A 20,414-nucleotide genomic window follows, 5' to 3' on the forward strand; every position below is an offset into this window, starting at 1 on the left:
CTGTTTCAGAATATTTTTTTCCCCTCTGTTTTGCTTCTTTCAAGTTAAAGTGTTTCTCAAATGTTCGATCCTTGGCTGTCTATTCAGATTTAAGTGTGAGGCTTTTTCTTTTAAAGTGAATTGGAATGTGTATTTTAATGGGCAGAGCTTATAGGGTGGTGGTACTTCTATTTTAAGGGTGAACTGGTGGATTTGATTTTCTTTGAGAGACCTTCAGCTGTCAGTGTCTGTATGTAGGTCCTTTTTCTGTTAGGCATTTTGTTTTCCATACAGGGATTTTCCTGCCTAAGAAAATCAGCTTGACGGCCAAGATGCTGTGGCTGAGTTGGAAAAGAGGAGGGTGGTCGGTGGTTGGTAGTTACCGTTCAGTATTTGGACTTGCACTTAATTCTCCTTCTACCTGCCTTTGTTTGTCGTCTCTCTAGTATGAGCTTTCCAGAGGAGGGCTCTGTGGAGTGGCTCGGGTTATCGGACCTGGGCGTTTGACGAATGACTCCTTCTGTCATGTTTTAACCAGTTCTCTTTTGTCTGCTCTGCTCCTGATTCCTGACACTTTCTTGGCCTTCTTTTTGGTACTCCATGAGATAATTTCTGCTTTCTCTAGTCTGATGAGCTAGTTACCACTCATCCTTCTTCTTTCTAGACTTCTCAGATTGTGCTGGTATCTGTGATCTACTATAGCCCTCTTCTGTTTTGTTTGTGGTCTTTGCCTTTAAAAGAATCATTTAGTGTTGGACTTGTAAGAAGTACCCCTACATTGTGCCAGGAGTGGTGAGGTCTTTTCAGATCTTTGCTTGGCACTGCCAGCTGCATGATGCAGGCCCTTAGTGGGCTTAGTTATTTTATTGGATAAGTGGAAGGAGGGCTAATTTTGTGATTGGTTAAGGTTTTTAAAGTTTACTTATTTTGAATTGATGACAGTGCTTTTCAACTAATGTATTAAAATATGGTAATTCTAGTAGGTTAAATTTAGGTATATTTTTTAAATGATTGCATTAAAAGTACTTGTAAAAAGTTCTCTTTTGGTGCTTTATGAATAATCTTTCTAAAAGAACATGTTTTCTTTAAGGAGAATGTGAAGTTTAGGTTTTTAAGATGTTTGATATGTTTAGAGTAGAAGTATTTTATCAGTTAGCCAGGGTTGTCATACCACATAATAGTACCAACTGGCTGGTTAAACAACGGAAGTTTATTTTCTCACAGTTCTGGAGGCCAGGAGTCCAAGGGCCAGGTGCTGGCAGATTTCATTTCTTCTGAAGCCTCTCTCTTTGGCTTGCAGATGTCCAGGCTGTGCTCACCATGTGGTTTTTTGTGTCCTAATCTCTTCTTCTGATAAGGGGACTAGTCATATTGGATTGAAGCCAACTTACCTATACAACCTCATTTTAACTTAATCATCTCTTTAAAGATCCTGTCTTCAAATATAGTCACATTCTGAGATACTAGGATTTAGGACTTCAACACATAAATTGGAGGGGGGACGGGTTGATTCAGCCTTTAATAAGTAATTTCGTTATCTCTTATGCTTTGAAAGCAGTGTTATTTCTAATACACTTGCGAAAGAAATGTATTTGTGTGACCTGGTGTGAAAGGATAGGCTTTGTAGTCAGATATATAGTTTGAATCTTAGCCTTGCCTCTTAGTAGTTTCCAAAATTATTTAACCTAAGACTTGCTCCCATATCTATGAGCTGAGAGTAACAAACAGTACCTCACAGGGTGATTATAAGAAGTTAAAGTCTGTGTATGTTAAAGTGCCTGACATAGAGTTGTCTGTCAAATACTTTTATTGGTTTTTCCTTTTTTCTGAAATAGTCTGTTTTATATCCCCGCAATATAATATAAACATGTCAATTTCAAATATAGATGTGTTATTTTAAGAGTTACTGTATGATTTTCTATTCACAGGTAATTGAATATCGACAGTTTTGTAAGGTTCATCCTAAAAATGTACTTACCCAGTCAGAATCCCTTGGAATTTCCATCATCACAAGTAGTTGTCGGTTTAACATCCTTATATGTACATAATATACTTCCTGATTTCCTTAAGTGAACCTGCGGTAATCTGCTGAATCAGTGGATGTCTGCATTTCAAAGACTTGATGCTTAAGGACAAACAGCCCTTCAAAATGCTTAATCCTTCCGCTTTATCAATAAGGTACGCTGGTGCTGTTTTTATTTACTTATTTATTTATTTATTTATTTACTTGCTTACTCTGATATTATCAAAGTTTAAAAGGATATCTTGTTTTAACTTGCATTTCTTGACCATAGTGAGCTTCAGTATTTTTCTTACCTTTATTAGCCTTCTCTAAATGATTTTGTGAATTGTCCATTTTTATGTTGGGGTGTTTGTGTTTTTGTTATTGATTTTAAAGATCTCTTTTTCATTGCTTCTAGATCTGTCTTGTTTAAAAAGTTGAAAAAACTGTTGCTGTTTTCCCATTAACTAAAGAGAATAGAACCTCATAGATGAATAAATTGAAACTATAAAGACCAAATGCATACATACTTGGTAGTTAAAAGAAGGATTCTGGGCTCAGATTGCTCAGGTCTGAATTCTGGTTTTGCGGCTTAGTACCTCTATAACCTTAGGCAAGCTCTTTAAGTTCTAAGCGTCAGTTTCTTCCTCTGCAAGGTGGGAGTAACAGCAGTACCTATTGCAATGAAATGAAACAGTGGTTGTAAAGCTCCTACCTCGTGCATATCACATAGTATATCACATAGTAGGTTAGCTCTCAGTGATGATGAGATTAGTGAATGACTGGGAGTAGAAGCCTTGACTCAGTGCCCTTTGTTTTTTGGCATTTCTAATCTTTTCACTAGAAACTTGCTCAGCATTTAATAGAAAGTATTTGTTTTCAATAGTATTTATCACTTCATTTCAAGACAGAGTATGTGTTTTCAGCTAATTGTAATTAGTCTTAAAACAATTTTTTGAATACATCTATTCAGTCGCTTCTGCTTCTCTAATTATGCGATAACAGTTTAAAACTATGGGATATGATACTCCATATTTAAGAGGGACTCCTATTGTAAATCACCATTGGTTTTCAGGAGACATCAGTAACTGACTCGTGGTTACAGCAGTGCTGGAGTTTGCCTCGTACCTGGTTGTGTTACAGCACAAGCACACATGCACACTTATCTTGATTTTTGGGAGAGTTAAAGCTTGCACACAGAACTATTTGACCTGAGGGCTAATTTTAACTATTAGATCTTGCTTGGTTAAATACTAAGAAAGATTGGTGACTTTTTTTTTTTTTGCAATAAAATTTAAAAGCTAGATCTTTGTATCCGTTCTATTTCTAGTTAGATTATAATACATCCACTACTTGTTTAGCCATCATTAGAAATTGTGGGTATTGCAGGACTGTTTAAAGGGCTGATGTAGCATTCATGTAGCACTTCGTTTTACATGTTTTAAGCTTTATTTTGTCATGTTCTTATTGTCTTTTCAAAGTAATTATGCTATTTATGAGCTGTATGTGTGGTTTTAGATTTTAATTTGGTATTTCCTATTTGCATTTCAGAGATTAACGAGCAACTCGATAGTTCTAGGTTCATGTTTTTGGAAGTGTTTTTCTGTTGTGCAGATTTTCTTTCATAAGCCCCGTGAGAAATCAACACTGCATGTTGACATCACCCCTGTCGTGTATGGTTTAACCCCTCACAACCCCTACGTAATGTCTAATTAACGTTGACCAGAGTATGCTTGCAGCCATCTCGTAATCTTTCCCTTAGGGTTTATTTAATCTGCATTATGCTTTTTTCAGATGTTGTTTTTTTCCCCTCCATTTACAAATATTTGCTGCTTTTTTGGTGATATTTTAGCTGAATGAAAAAGGAAGATTTTTACTGTTTGATCTTTTAGATACTGTTATTAATATATACTCAGTGTTTCATGTTTAACATATGTAATTTTTAAACATTGATTTTTATTTCCAGTGGATAAATCACCCAGCGTGTAGTCCTTCTTTATTTAATAGCCATTTGGCACGTATTTTACCACCTACTTATTTACCCCTTTTTGTATTAAGCCCTTGTTTTCCCCTTTAGCTCTGTTTGTCCATTCTCTCTCAATTCACTTGACATTATCCAAAGAAAAAAGAAATAGTAGTAACTTCACCGGCCAAAAATTGGTAAAAGAACCTGGAGTGCCCCCTCCCCCCCGGCCCAAGTTGGGTGTTTTCAAAGGAAAGAGACAAGGAATTCCGGTTTTTATGTCTACCACAAAAAATGACCCCTTTAAGTTTCTCCGTTTATTTATCAGAATAACAGTGTTATTATTTTACTCATAATGTGTATTGTTACTGAGGATTTTTTGGCTTACATACAAGTTTTTGCTTATTAGAAGTTTTTAGCAGAAATTAACAGTACTTACAAAATGTGTTACTTACTCACAAAATGTTTTTACTTTTCATAGTAGTTGAATAAATACGATTTAAGATCGACCCATTAAAACCTGATATGTGAAAGGCTATTGGGTGGTATTTTCATCTATTTTATATAACACACTTCTCATTTCACCATAGTCTATTTTTTTTCTTTGCAATCCTAAGTGATGAACAATTTTTATTTTGACCATTTAATCTCATAGCCATATGCTACTTAAATTTGTGAAATTTTATATAAAGAGATTTCAATTTTATCATCTTATGTACTGGCAGATGCTCTGATTTTTAAAACCATCAGTTTGGTAAAGACTAATGTGTTTCTTAATGTACTTTTTCACAGTCCTCCTGATTGATACTCCCTAAGTGTTGTCTTTGAAAATAAACGTGACTCATAGCACTTAGGTAGCCAGAGCATGTATGCAGTGGATGTCTCTGTACATTTTGAGGCTGAGGCAGAATAAACATAGCAATTCCTTTCCTTTTTTGAAACCGAAGCTTCATACTAGTGTTAAATTTAAAGATTAATAGGACATTCTAAAGTGTAATGTTTATATTGAATTCTTGGAGAAAGAGAAGCAAGGTTATATTTGAAAGTATACTTTTCCCAATTTTCTTTAGAGTATTAATATGTAAATAAAAATAATTTAAAAGAGACTGCAAATTACCACATCTTAAATAATATTGGGTTGTTTTAATAATAAACTAGCTTTTAAACATGTACCTTGAACTGTAATGAAGAACTGTGTATTAGTTTTAAAAGTTTTTTAACTACACATATAAAATTTCAGGAAGTCCCACATGTAATTTTAAATGTTGGTTAAAGTATTTAGTGACTTTTACTTAGGGAAAATGATTGTTGTGATGTGGAGTTCTCATTTTGAACGGTCAACAGCCATTGGTATGTGTCCTACATGTAGGAATGGTGTCTAGTACTTGACTGGAGAGATTTTATTGTCTTTCTCAAGAGTATGGGAGAAAGGAGGGAGAGATGAGAGAAGGGACTTTAACTAGGTCTTTTGTCCTCGACCTGTCATCAGAATGACAGAACTGTGTACCTAACAGCTGTGGCCACTTGTTCAGCTTATTTACCATTTTTATCTCACTGGTCAGATGTTTTAATTTTCATTTGAGCATCAAGAGAAAGATTGAAGTCTTCAGGTGGCAGCTGTGTGTGGGGAACGTCCTGTCCAACTGCAAGACGACCAGTAATTTTTTAACCCTTCACTGCCCAAGTTGCATCGTTATCACTTGGTTATGATGTTTTTATTTCGTGGCTTTTGAAATGAAATGGCTAATCCATACAGTTTTCAACTGTATTCCTAGATGAAATAAGGAAAAATTTCTAGAAACAGTTACAACTGATTTAGAGCAATATATATAAGCTAAATCACTCCTTTCAGGCTTAATATTAGAGAATATTCATAGTCTTTTGACTGTTGTATAATTTAAGTACTAGTCGATGAATATAAATAAAGTTTTTGAAAAAGTGCTTTGTAAAGCCAGTTCCCACCCAACTCCTTGGCTTAACATGAAGCTGTATAGCTTCATCAAGGCAATATGTGGCCTTTGTAGTTTTGTCATATGGCTTACGTAGTATTGGGAACCCTTTTATTTTAGAGATCAGGCAATTACAGACCTAAGAGGGCTGAACTCAACTAGAGCCCTCTGGATGCTTGGCTGATCAAGTGCCAGGTCTGACTGGCAGAGGGATCGGTCAGGCGGGTTTGCCTGGTGGGCTTTGCCCAAGTGAAATATAAGTCCTTATTGTGATTGTCACTAGGGGAGAAAAGTATCTGAAAATTGGGTTTCTCAGTGAAGAGTGCTTTGTGTTAGACATAGCTGTCTGTCTCACTAGCCTGTGGGACTTCTGGGGTAGTGTATTAAAAGATAGCATAAGCTTTCTGCAGCTAAGTGGCTTATGAGGTCAGTCATAGAAAGACAAAATAAGCCAGCTTCAGAAAAGTCTTCAATTAAAGTTGTGGGAGGGCATAGAACTATGTCAAGATATTGAGAAAACTAGAGTTTCTAAATTTTTAGCCAAAAAGAATATTCTCTTTAGCAGCAGGGAACTTTAAGTACAGTTGCAGGTATTACATATCTTGAGGGAAAAAAGAGGACACTTCTAAAATTAAAATATAGCCCATAAACATTTTTATTTTTTTTTATGAATTGGATTACTCATCATTTTGAATGTTGCCTTCTGCTAAATTACTCCTTTAACATGAATGGAGTTGACTGTATTTTGTTCAGTCATATTCCTAACTGTTAGACGAAATTCATTTAATGCTTTGAACTTTATATTTTTAGATATACTATAAAAATTACGCAGCTGTTGCTTGGAGATGTATGTGAAGTACTTTGAGAGATAGGATCATGATTTAGATCCTATGCCAACTGATAGTCAGCTGCTACAAAAACAAAAGATTAAGCTAACACATGGGAGTATCGGTATAAACATTGTGCTTTAGAATGTTCTGAGTAGTTCCTGCCTTGTTTCAGAGACCTCTTTTTCATGACAAAGCACATTTCATGATTAAGAGAGACTAGCTTTAGGTTTTCCATCTGAAAGCTGGGAGTATTTTCCCCTCATTTTGTTAGGAGTTAGAATGAATGTGACCAACTACTCATACCAAGATATATTTCAGTAAATCAAAGTCAGTTTCAGATTTCGTCTGATTAAAATCAGTTGGCTAGTGGAAATACTTAGTTCGAATCTTTATGCCATGATTAATTTGGTAGTTTTGAGATTGAGTTCCTCCTAAGCTTCGTTCAAATAGATTGACATTGTATGTGTTGAGGTTGATTTGCGTTTTCTATATGCATATTTTTCCTTAATTGTATCAACTCCGTATGTTTATTTAGCACATGTATAGTTCCTAACCTTCAATGATTATGCTTTTAGCAAAGATGTCTATAAAAGAATGAGAGATTTTCCCACTGACTTCAAATACAAAATTGCATATTCCGTAGGAGGTGATCTCTAATAAAAAAAAAAGTTTAAAAAGATGAAAATAGTGGTTGTCCACATTTCACGCTGGGCATTGTAATCCATTTGCTCATTTGACATTCAGCAAATACTTGAATATGCTTCAAATAGGAACACTGTGGGTAGAGGTGGTACAGTTCTCTACACTAGGACGTGCACTGCCTAAGAAACAAGTTGTCGGAATACAGTGAGAGCCAGTCTGGGGTAGGAGGACACCTGCAGTTCTGTGGCGCTTGCAGACCATCCTGGGGGAGTGGCGTGGGGAGAGGCCAGTTCGAAGGATGGCTTGGATGTGAACTGTGTGAGATACAGATTGAACAGTAACAGTTATGACCTCAGGACAGAGAACGCTTTCTGGATGGACATTCGGGAATAGCATGAATAAAGGAGTGAAGAGAAGAGAGACCGTTGGCCCAGTGGGAACAGCAAGATTTAGTAGATTGTAGTGTTGTGATTTCATTGACGCAGTCCCAGAAATGGAGACTTTGTGCAGTGCTTGAAGATGTCCTCCCTCAAAACAAAACGATCGCATTTGCTTACTTTTACAACCATTTAACTTAAACTTCGAATCTAGCAATGGGCCAGAGAAGCAACGTAATATTTCTGCATTTCTGGCCTCACCTCAACTTCTGTAGCGTGCACGCTCATTTCAGCTTTTTAAAGTAGATTGAGAAGAGAATTTTTGCGGCTGATACCGTGTGAGAATAGTAGGTGTACTCACTCAAGGCCCGTTAATTTGGTTTCTTCTTCAGCACGTTCTAGCAAACAGTTTTTTCTCTGCCAGCAACCATTGATTGCTAATAACCACTCTGTTGACATTATTATAAAAATTATAGCACTAAGGCCTTCTAGTCAAGCAGCTTTTAAAAAATGTCATAATTACCATTATACCTTGTTTGAACATATTGTAGAGCTACAGGACAAGAAATTCCAAAATTTCTTGAATGTCATGCAGTTCGTATTTGGCTGAGGATGAATGATAAAAGTAGGCCGCTGTTTTTCAGATTATGGCCCGTAAGTCCCTTTGATTATGCTGTGCTATAATTACTTCCTGAACACACTGCCTGAGTGTGTGAACAAAACATCGTATGCTCGTGATTCCTAAATCACTCTTCGCTTTCATCACATTTATTCTCTCGTCAGTGACACTCGACTGCTGACTTTCCGTCCGTACATACGCGTTCTTCCACCCGCCAGTGCCTGCGTTAGGTTTGGTGTTCACGGTGAAATTCGGGCCTCCTCTTATAGCACTTACAGCACTCGTTGGTACTTCCCTCTTCTCAAACTGGGGTGCCTGTACCCCTCTGCGGGACATGCTGTGGCACATATCTAATGTGGAGCATCAATTTTACTGAAAGACGTTTGGGAAGAGCATTGTATTAAAACAGCATGTGTCATGGAGTGAATTGCAAAATACTCATTGCATTTTAATATGAAACGTGATGCTGCTAAGAAATTTGTTTTCTGTAGGCTCCGCAGGGCTCCTGGACTTCTTTAGGGTGTGTGTGCCATCTCATACAATCTTTAGATACTTTTCCTGGATTTTTGTTTCATGATAGTCGTCGTAGTCCAGTCCTCGGACCTAAATAAAGTATGCTGACCTCATTTGATTTAGCTAATTTGCGCTAAGGGGAATCTGGTATGTCATATTTAGGGGCTGAATTCCCGGTCTGTGTGGAAGAACTATATATGGAGAAAGAGGAGAGAAATATGCTTTCCCAGCTGTAGTGGACAGACTGTCAGGACAGAATTTCACAACTCATGAAGTAGTTTTGAGCAGGAGTTGGCAACTGGTGAATGTTGACTGTCGTTGCCAAGCTATATAAATATCTGGTCTGGAACCACTAATGTCCAAGAAATACTCTTGGAAAATTAAGGGTTTCATTAGGATAATAGGAAAACCAGGCTTTCCTCAAGTGGCTATTTTTAAGCATGAGAAGCATCAGTTTATAATCAATTTAGTTTGACTGAGTATCCAACATACCTGAATATCTTATTCATATATATTTTACTTTAAGTTGACTTTTAATTCAGTTATTAAAAATGAACAAAAAGCAACTTCTTAGGACTTGAAAGGTCCATGATCCTTTTAAGTCACATGGAGTCATTTGAAACAAGAAGTTAGAATTGTTTTCCAGTCCCGTGGAGATGTGCTAAGCAACAGCCATTTGTAGCAGTGTACCTTCCAAGGCCATTTCAAGGCCATTGTGAATTCCCAGACCCATAAATAACCACCGTGGCCTGTGACAGCCACCAGATTAAATGGGTACCCAGGGGCGAGTGGGAATGCAGAAAGCCCCATCGGCATGCAGGTGATAGGGAGGCGGTCAAGCTCGCTGTCACACACCGGGCAGGCGGAGTAGGCACTTCGGCCCTTGTGCCCGCTCTGCCAGCCTGGTGAGTGAGAGTCAGGTGACACCACCCATGCCGTGGATCTTCAGGTTTGTTGTCAGCTCCTCAGGTGTTATGGATGCACCGTAGTTGTTTGGTAGTGTTGTTCCCATTTGTGATTCTGGAACCCCATTTATCTGCTGTCCTCATTTACCAAAATGTTAGCGAAATCAGTGGAAATCTTAAGTCTGTGTTGTAAAAGGTCCCCATTAATATTTACTGGAGTCTCCTCTATAGAAATAGGAGGTTGTTATATTTTCTAGGTAATAGGATGCCATCTCTGTTCAGGAAGTGCTGGTTATGGGGCTTCTAGCTGGAGAAGGTGGGGGTAGGAAGGCTGCTTCGGAGGCCCCTATAGAAATGCAGGAAACAGTGCGTTAATGCAGTGGCTGGCGGTGGGCAGATGGAGGGGGTAGCTGTGGGGACTTGGGTGATGGAATTGCCACGGCTTGATGACTGACTGGGGATGACTGCAGAGGAGCAGGCTAATGAGCCATGCTCAGGTTTCTAGCTGGGGCCAAACAGTAGGGATTTCAGTATCCTTCACCTGGGATGGGAACTAGGGAGGGAGGAGCAGATGAGGTGACGGAGGGAAATAGGTTGCATTATGAGGTAGATTTGTGATGTTTAGGTAGAAATACATATCGAGGCAGTTGTCTAAGTGGGTTTGGAGCTTAGGGGAGAGGTATGGGCAGTAACTCTAAGCTTGGGTGGTGGCAGTGGTGTGTGTTTTGAGTGGCGGAGGGAGGGGATTAGTCACTACACTGCTTGGCAAACTGATTGTTTTCATGTGCACATTGTTTCTCAGCCTATTCAGTTGAAATTTTTAGAGTTCTTGTTCGAGTGAATGTGGAGCAATAAAACATGTCAGTCTTTTATCTTTCCTTTTTGTTAATGAGGATATAAAAAAAGTATGATATTACATAATTTTTATTATGGATATGAAGTCTGTGCTTAATTAGCTCCTTTATAGAGAAGGCTGCACAGGAATGAACACTTGTTAACGCACCCCGCCCCCCAACCCAGCAGTTCATTATTAAAAATTTCAAACTACAGAAGAGTTGCAAGAATTATTCAGTGAAAACCCATAAACCCACAGTCTCGAGTCCCCATTCACGTTTTACTGTACTCGCTTTGTCACATGTTAACCATATATATTTTTCATTTATTTTGATTGCATTTCAAAAAAATAAGTTATAGTTTTCAGCCTATTTCCTAGGCATTTCAGTATGTATATCATTAACCGGGGCTCAGTATATAATTTTTTTTCTTTTGTGGTAAAATATGTAGAGTGAAAGACACAGATCTTTGGGTGAGCTTCGGAAGACGCACACACCCATGTAAGCCAAACATCTTTCAAGACGGAACAGTCCAGGGCAACGGTAAAGTTTTCAGAAGCCCCTTCCCATGGCATCCTCACTTCCCCATGGACAACCACTGTTCCGATTTATATCCTCCATCAGTTAGTATTTCCTGTTTCAGAACTTTATCAGATAGGAATCCTAAAGTACCTACTCTCAGGTGTGCCTCCCTCACAGAATAGAGTTTTTGCACAGGTCCCTGAGCCAGTGTTCAGGTCCCCCCACCAGAGTGTCTTTTTCTTTCTCATCTTCAGATTGGATCATTTCTATTGATAATGTCGTCAAGTTTATAAATTCATTCCTCTGCTACCTCCATTCTTCTGTTAAGCTCATCCAAAGGATTTTTCATCTTAATAATAAAGAAAAATATGTTTTTCAATAGTAGACTTCACAAAAGGCATTTAAAATTTTTCTCTGCTATTTCCATTACGAGCATATTTTTTTTATATGATTGATCACAGTTACAGTAGCTGCTTTCAAGTCCAACATTGCATCATCTTTATGTTGTGGTCGGGCTCCATTAACTTTCTTTTCTCTTGAGAATGCTGAGTAATTTTCAGTTGTATTCTGGACATTGTAAATATGGTGGTGGAGCCTTTGAATTCTGTTATGGTGCTCTGAAGAGTGTCGATGCTTTCGTTATAGCAGGCAAATAACTCGGGTGTACTTACACTGCAAAATCTGTCTCTTGGGCACAGGTCAAATTTTAGTTCAGTTCTTTTAGCCTTTTAGTTAGGTTGCTTAGAAAGTACCCTACACATGCAGAGTTCAGGGGTCATCAAGAGATTTAGGCAGTTTATACAGAGAATTTAACCTCTATCCCTAAAATGCTTCCCACATATTTTGCTTTCATGTAATTCTTTGAAGAAAGTTGAGATTCTATTTGAAGGAAACTTTTCTCTGAAATACTAATTTTATCCATGTATTTTGTACTGCCACCTTCAGAAAAAGGTGTGATAGTCTAGACAGGGTTTTGTTAATAGTGTATGATATTTTCTCTAGTGAAAGCTTCAGAAGAACCCTTGCTTATTTCTATAAGAACATCAATTTCAGCAAATACACAACTTCCCTTCTCTTAGCTTCAAATTAAATATAACAAAGTATAATGTGGGAATAATAGACAACTTAGGAGGAGGTAGTTTTGTGGAATTAATAGAATTGTTCGGCAGATTCTGACTCTCTTTTTCAAACGGTGGTCACGAGTCCAGGCTCTGAAGCAGATTGGCTGCTTGGGATCCCATTTCTGCCACTTTCCATAGGATGTTCTTGGTCAGATTAATTCACTGTGTCTCAATTTCCTGTCTATAAAATGGGAATATTAACAAGTATCTACCAAATAAGATTGTTGAATAAATGAGTTAATAAAGGCAAAGCATATGGAACAGTGTATTATATTTGTATTAGTACTTATTTTTATTATTAACGTCATTATTGCCATCACAGCACTAGCTCGGTAATTACCTATGCCACTTAATTGTCTCTGGGTTTTAGGTCTTTCATAATATAAAGAGATTTGGATTCTTTATGGCTATGACTAACTGGGTATATATCTGTCTGTACTAGTTACTCTAGATCGTACTCCATTAATACATTTTCCCTCATTGATTTTGTTATGACTTTTGTTAAGCAATACTTGGAAAAGATAGGCTCCAGAGATATTTATGGATAGTTCTAGAGTGGAGTCTTCTGAAACCGTTGATTTTAATTTTCAAAAAAATAACGTCGGCTTTATTTTTGTTAACTAGTCTGTATCATGGGCAGGGCAGGAGAGCCTGAGTTCATCTGTGCTCCTTAGCAGCAAGCCCGGCCTCCTTCCGAGGGTGCCCAGCCCGAGCTGCACCGGCGAGGCCAGTGCCCATCCTCGGTGTTTTCAGTCTCACTAGTTTCTTAATATCTCTTTTTACTTTCTGCCCAATATTTGACTTTCTTTTCTCTCTACAAACTCTTGTAAATTCCACCCGTTCTTTTTTTTTTTTTCCCCCCTCTTTTGTGGCTCTAAGAACACTGAAGTGGTACGTTTTCATTTTCTTTATTATTTCTCTCCGGGTATATCGTTGGCAGAGGCAGGTTCTTTTCGTTGGCCAAGTCACGTTTATAGAATGTGCACATTCTATTCTTATTCAAGTAAGAGGTATTCATAATTGAAGTCAAATAGTACCATAAAGATTTTTTTAAAAAAGATTTCTCTCATTTTTCATATACACACATGACTGTATGTAGTAAGTACCTCCTTTAAGGTACTTTTTCTACTTATTATTTAACCTAATGATTTAAGAGACTTTTTTCAATTTACAGGATAACCCAACAGATTTGCTGAAATGTTTTCTGAAACGTATTATCTTCTTTAGATACACTGATGATTTTCTTTGGTGACTGTGCATCAGTTGCTATACTAGATTGCATTTGTACTTTGCACATGAATACAGACGCTGTGGGATAAAGAGTTTAGTAGTGACATCAATACTTCTACTATTTTTACCTTTTTTTTTTTTTTAAAATACCTTTAAGTATTTCTTAGAGAGATGAATGATACGTAACTGTGTGGTCTTTACAGGAAATTTTGCCTTTTTACATATTTGGAGCTGCTGCCTCCCAGATGGTCTTCTTGCCGTGCTGAAAATAAGTTTGTTCGCTGCCGTTATTTGTGTCTGCTGTTCGTCAGTGGCATTCACAGAGTTTTTTTTTGTATCCCTCAATCAGCAAGCCATGTCAGCGCCTGATTGTTATTAGCAAACAGCTTCCCCCCACCCCGATTCTTAGCAAGTTTTTTTGTTTTTTGTTTCGGTAGAATATAAAAGGAGAAAAGCTATGTCATAGTTCATAAATGTGCCCTATAGGAGAAGCCCTGGGATCTAATGTGATCTGTACCGATGCTAATGGTTGGTTAATTGAACTAGTTAAAGTTTGGTGTCCATGACGTATACCTTTAAATATTTTAGTTTACTCTATAACATATGTGTTCATTCTGTAGCCTTTTTCTGTAAAGTTTTTAGTGTTAGTCTGGTGATGAGGATTCTGCATTATTTTTCTTTCTTAAAGAATGCCTATCTTTTATCTTCAGAGTTTCAGTTTTCATTTCTTTAAAGTGAAGAGAGAACTTAGACACAGGCAAAGCATTCTGAGTGTAGTATAGCATTCTGCTTGACTCGTTTGTGCCCCCCACCCCATTTTTTGTATACGTCTCAGTTTTTTAGTGACTCACCTTGATAAAACTTCCCAGAACGTTCAACTTAGTATCATAGAATTGCTATATAGTCACATTGTATCAGTTTATATAATATTTTAAAAATCCAGTGCAAGTACAATTGAATGAATATTTGCGGTCACAGACACAGCTGACTCTGGGTCAGTGCTGGGTGCAGAGGAGCGGAGGGCGATTGGACTAGGTTACTAGCTCTGGGCATCTGTGTGCTCATGGTACGTTTTATAGACAGAGGAGAGGATTTGATGGATAGTCCATTTGGGCATTAGAAGTCAGAAAAGGGAGCTTTCACTGGCATGTGTTGGGGCTCTTACAGTTTACAGATTTTTACCTTTTACAGTTAATCTCTCACTACCTTTCAAGTCACTAACAAATCTTAATTAGGAGAAACGAAAAGATACAATGCTAACCCTTCAGGGGCTTAACTTCTGATGTTGGTGGAGAGATGATATGCATAGTGTATTGTGAGAACACAGAATGAGTCCCAGTTTGGGGCGGGGAGGGGAAAAGCTTTCAAGAGGATGTGACACTTGTGTCTGTATTTTGAAGGACAGTCAATGTTAGGCAGAAGGTATTTGGGACGGAGATGTGCGGTTGGGTCAGGTAGCGGAGAGGCACGTGCAAAGGTGTGGGTGGATGGATACCTGGGCAGGTATGGCATCACCGTGACTGCTGTCGTGTTGGAGTTCTAAACCATTTGGAACATTGATGTGCCCCCAGCAATAGGATGGTGGAATGGCGTCTGGCACACATTACATGCTGCACATATGTGAAAGGAAGACAGAATGAATGTCAGAGACAGAGGCCAGATCATGGTGACCTTGGATGCCAAGCTTCGAAGCCAGAGTTTGCTCTCTAGAAGCATGGGGAGGAGGAAGCAACGTCAGAATTTCCAGCTGGAAGACTGTTGACACAATCCGGTTGAGGAACTGGGGAGGGTCCACGTGAAGCTTTTGAACGCTGTGAGCAGAGAGTGCTCATGAGTTAGAAAGCTTTAGGAAGTAGAGTTGGCAGGCCTGGTGGCCGAGTCATGGCCGCTTCAAGGCTGGGTGGACTCTGAGAGTGACTCTCTCACCCTCTGAGAGTCACCCTCTGAAAAAGACTGTGACTTTTCTAGTATTTAACACAATGCAGGATATGATATTTATTGTTTGCTTTCCTATTTGAGGAAAATACATGTTGATTATTCCTGATCAAATGCACAATCTTTCATAACTGAAATGGCCTAGTTCAGTTTTTCTAGAAGCTGTGGAGTATAGGTACGAGCAATACTTGTGGAATTGAGTTGAAATTGAACATTGTGTTTACTTGCAGCCTCTTTAATGATTCAAATGTGATAAAATTGTAGGCTTAAGCAAAAAAATTGACATCAGAATAAGATGGAAATCCTCTCTTTAAAGTTCTCAACTTTTTTGTGTAATTTCTTAATATTTTATCCTCTGAATAACTGACATGTTAGTTTGCGGAATGACTCAGTGTCATAACAGACAAGGTACTAATTCTCTGCTTTGGGTAAACTCTGAGGGGTTGGTCGTAGAGTGGAGGTGATTGTATGGACCCTGATAACTAACCACAGACTAGGCTCCATGTTGCATGTTGAGGACTCGAAGATGAAACGACACCTTTCTCTTTATATGTATATAAAAATACGTTTATATGTATATAAAAATAAGTGACTTGAGACCATGACTTTCGGCAGCGCTATATACTTTACAGCACGTCACAGACTGCTTTAGGAGTATCCAGAAAATGTGAGGTGACATCTGTAAATTTTCTCCTGCCTTTGCTGTCCCCCCATTCCGCTCCCCTTCCACCTGGGTACTGGCAGTCCCGTCTGCTGTGCTTCCCGCGTGCACCCCGTATGCGCCCCTCTCCTGTTTCTAGTCAGATTCAAGTCTCACCATATGCACATCTCACACGTCATGCTTCCATCCTCGATTCCCACGCCTCTTTCCCGAGTCCCTTCTCCACGTGGTACCTGGAGTCATGTTCCCTTAGAGCCCTCGAGTGGCGTCCCAGTGCACTCGGAGTTCAATCCCAGCTCCTACCTGTGGCTCAGATGTTAGCTCCTCAGACAGCCATCCCGGCCTAAAGGGTCATGAATGCTGTGGGGACTCGGGGGAGCAATCGGTTCTGGCCTTGGGGAAAGAGAAATTTAACAGAGATCTGGTTCTTTGTAAGTAGGGTTTTGTTAGACAAAATTATGGACTGAACAAGCGTTTAAAGAGTGCCTACTACGTGCTAGGTAGTCATATTTGTGCTTTCTTTGGCAAGTAATGATGACTGTGAGTGGTTATCTTTGAAAGGAAGTTGCTATATTCAGAAATGAATTCCTTGACAAAGTCACAAAGTTATGAAGTGGTGTCATGGTTTCTATACTTAAAAAAATCCCACCTGTCTCTAGCCATCCAATGACATCTTTTATTTTAAAATACCAAAGTGAACATCAGGAAGATTAACTGTGTTGTCTGTGTATACCAACTGCAGTTGATAAAGTGAAATTTTTGTTTGTAACTAATTTAGTGCCTGATCTTCACAAAACTATAATTTAGCGATTTACTAATTTCATCTTTTGTGTAGTTCTTCAGAATGTTGAAGGCTTTGACCAGGTTTTCATTTTGAGTCTTTTTGTAATGCAGGTAGAATGATAGTGTAAAGATTATAACATTTTTGTCTTTTTTTGCCGTGCTTCTTTAGATCCCTTTGTTTTTTGACTCCGTAACTGTGGTTCTTAAGTCTTGCCTTCCTTCCACGTTCTTTTCTCTGAAAAACTGTGCATATGTGTACAATTTCACATAATAAATAGCATTTCAGAAATTTACTCGTCGATTTTTCTCAGCTAAAAATCCTCTTAGAGAAAGCTGGAGATTCCTCTCAGAAGAACCTCCGAGCCGAACCTGCCAATGCTCTCTATTGCTCGTCTGTACTCAGGTGTATAGGCAGTCGTGTTGTGACTCAGGCCGGTCGTGCGTTAAAGCAGACCTTTGTGTTTCACTGGACCAGGGAGAAATGGGGGGGAAAAAGCCAGTGTAGAGAACTGTATAGAAAGCTAGTTATTACATTTACAGTCTATTATGTTGTCCTTACTTTGAGATTTTGAAGTTCCAAAATATCCTTATTTTAATAAGTTATGGCGATCCCTCCTCCAGCCCCAATAGCCTACCTAACAAGTAGGCCAAAATATTGTCAACCAATTCTATATTGATTCATGCAATCTGTGTTTGAAGTTCATGGGTCTGTGAAATCCAAAACCGGGTACCACCGGCTGCTTTTGTGCACGCTCGTGATTGGAGTTGGTGTCTTGAATAGTTTTCTCCTCACATCAACATCCAGTTCTATTTTTCCACACCAACTGGGTGTCCAACAGTTCAATTCGGTTGTGACACTGTCTGGAGTTAGCACAGACCCCACAGGTTAAGGACTCAGTCCCACCAGACTGCCCCCACTTTAGATGCCAGCTGCCGGTGGGGTACCTCACCTACACTGATGCCTGGCTGGCTATAGATTCAGGGGTTCCCACGACACCCCTTCAGGTTTGATAATTTACTGGAACGACTCCTAGAACTTCGGAAAGTACTTTATTTACCATTACTGGTTTATTATAAAGGGAACAGCCAGATGAAGAGGTGCGTAGGGCAAGGTCTGGGACAGGCGCAGAGCTTCCGTGCCCTCTTCGGGTATGCCACCCCACCAGCACCCCCATGTGAGCTTGTTTGAGTGTTCTTATGGAGGTTTCACATTACGCAGACGTGATTGATGAAATCATTGGCCATTGGTGAGTGAATCAATTTCTGGCCCTTCTTCCCTCCCCAGAGCTGGGGGATGGGGTGGGACAGAACATTTCAGCCTTCTGATCCTGGCTTGGTATTTCCAGCAACCAGCCCCCATCCTGAAGCCTGGCGTCATTACCACAGAATGTCTGTTTCTGATAAGGAAGGGTCCTCAGATGTGGGAAGGAATGGAAGGACTTGACTTGAATTTGTCACTCAGAACCCCAGCAGGCAGTGCCATCTCTTCCTGGCATGGCCTTGATGTGGCTTCTCTGAGTGCCTGATGTCATCTAGGACTGCGAGGTCATTCAGGCTTAACCTGTCTGCCCCTTCACAGCTTCCCACATAACCCGCATGGCTGTTGCTGCTTCTCCAGCAGCAGCTCAGCTCTTCCCACATCTTAGTTTTCTTCAACCTTGGCTTTTCCAGATGCTTCTTTGCTTTGTTTAGAGTTGGATTTGTATCCTTAAGATCTCATTTTGAGGATTTCTTTTCATCTTCGTTAGAAAACTAATTAACTTAATTTTTTTTTTTTTCGCATTTTTGATCTTTCTTGGCTACTTTGATTTGTTCATTTGGCGATGTCTGTTTCTGTGGTTATAGCTTTCCCAGGGAAAGTGAAGTGACCAGGCATTTGATTGTTTACTAAGTGATTTGTATATTAATCACTAACTAGTCAAAGCTGTTTGGTTAACTGTGCTTCCTTATTCAGAACGCTTCTAGGAACCCACTGTATAGCAACAGGGAGAAAAAAGGCGGGAGAAGAAGGTGGGACATTCTAACTCCTGGTTTTAGATTTTCTGTATATTTTTTTTAACTTTTTTTTTAAGCGTGGAATGGCCTGATGTACAAAATAGGAGTTCAACTATCGCTTTAGCTTGTATGATCTCACTGGGGCTTTCTTGAAGAGACATTATTTCCTGAACCACGAGAATCATATTGTATGTTCAAAAATATTAATTTTTGAAAATGGAAAATACTGTTCCGTAGTGATTTATAAATTTGTTTATTGAATTACTTACAATTAGTGGTAAATTTGTTTCTTGGATTGTGGGCTGTAAGAGGCACTTTGCTTTAGCTCGTTTCATGTAATCTGCCTATAGGGTTATGTAAATGTTGTCACTCAAGTATTTCTGTTGTGAGTGATGAAGAGATTTCAACTGCTATGCTGACAAATGTTCTGTAATCAAGCTTTTAAAAATAATTCAAGCTTTAATCATTGGCTTGTTTCCCGCGGCGCCCCCCCCCCCGCCCCGAACTATGCTACTAAAAAATTTCTGTGCAGCATCAAAATTTAGGCTATCGCTGGGTTTATTTTACTGTTTATGCTGCTCAAATATGTTACAAGTTAGGGTTTGTACACTTTCTCTCATGGAGAATTATAAATCTTTGTAGCCTCAGTGTTCTGAAGCCATGTTACTGCTCCTCAGCACTGTCACCTCTTAGGTCTCCCATGGATCTTCTGTCATCAAGTCGCATGACGGGTCAAGTAAAACACATACGTACACTGTTGAGAGATGGGGCAGAAGCATTTTAAATGGGAAGCATGAAAGTGACTTTTTGTTTCTGAGGCTATTGGAAAAGAACCTGCATAATTTACTGTTTAAAATCTTCGAGGCTAAAGTTGGTGGGGGAGAGCAGGGCTTTCGGTAACGATGAGGCTGGGTACTGGCTACTGGGCAGCATCTCCATTAACTGCGGCTCCCACGTCAGATGGGTCTTTTCTGTGGGGATTGGGTTCTTTCAGTTGGGTTAATGGTCAGCATCGAGTTGATGTACCTGTTTTCTTCTGTCCACTTTTGGTACTTGATTTTTTAGAAATAAAATATGGTATGAAATAAAGTAAAATTCAAATCAGTCTTTTTTTCCCCCCAGTAGTATTATAGAATTTTTGAAAGATGAAACTAGTACTTAATATGAAATTAATATCATCTTTCCTCATTTTATGTATTTGCGTATCTCAGTCTTGGTAATAAATAATTTGAGATGAAGCTGAAATTTAAAGATATCCTGGAGTTGCTCTTTTCTTTAATATTTGTCTGTGCAGATTAGCGTTAAAATCTAGAAGAATCCCTAGGAAGCATCTCATTTTACTTTTCCATTTTTAAATGAAGAAATCTGAAATATAGGGTGGGACCTTGCCCCAGTGGAATCTGAAGCTGAGTCATATTGCTATCCATCGATGGTTAGTGACCACTCCCTGTCTCAGGGGCAGATAGAGTTAGCAGAGTTTAGCATATAGACCTTGAAGTAAGCCTGATGATAAAAATAATTTTATCGGTAGAGAAGGGAATCACAAACGGGTCAC

General features: G+C 38.9%; 1 protein-coding gene across 1 annotated transcript in view; it reads left to right on the plus strand.

Annotated features, from left to right (window-relative positions):
• The window catches only part of ENAH (ENAH actin regulator), a 108,577-nt gene that overhangs the window by 31,676 nt on the left and 56,487 nt on the right, over positions 1-20,414 (plus strand).

Source organism: Pteropus medius, unplaced genomic scaffold, assembly GCF_902729225.1.
Source record: "Pteropus medius unplaced genomic scaffold, Ma_sr-lr_union100, whole genome shotgun sequence".
In the NCBI taxonomy this organism is placed as follows: Eukaryota; Metazoa; Chordata; class Mammalia; order Chiroptera; family Pteropodidae; genus Pteropus; species Pteropus medius.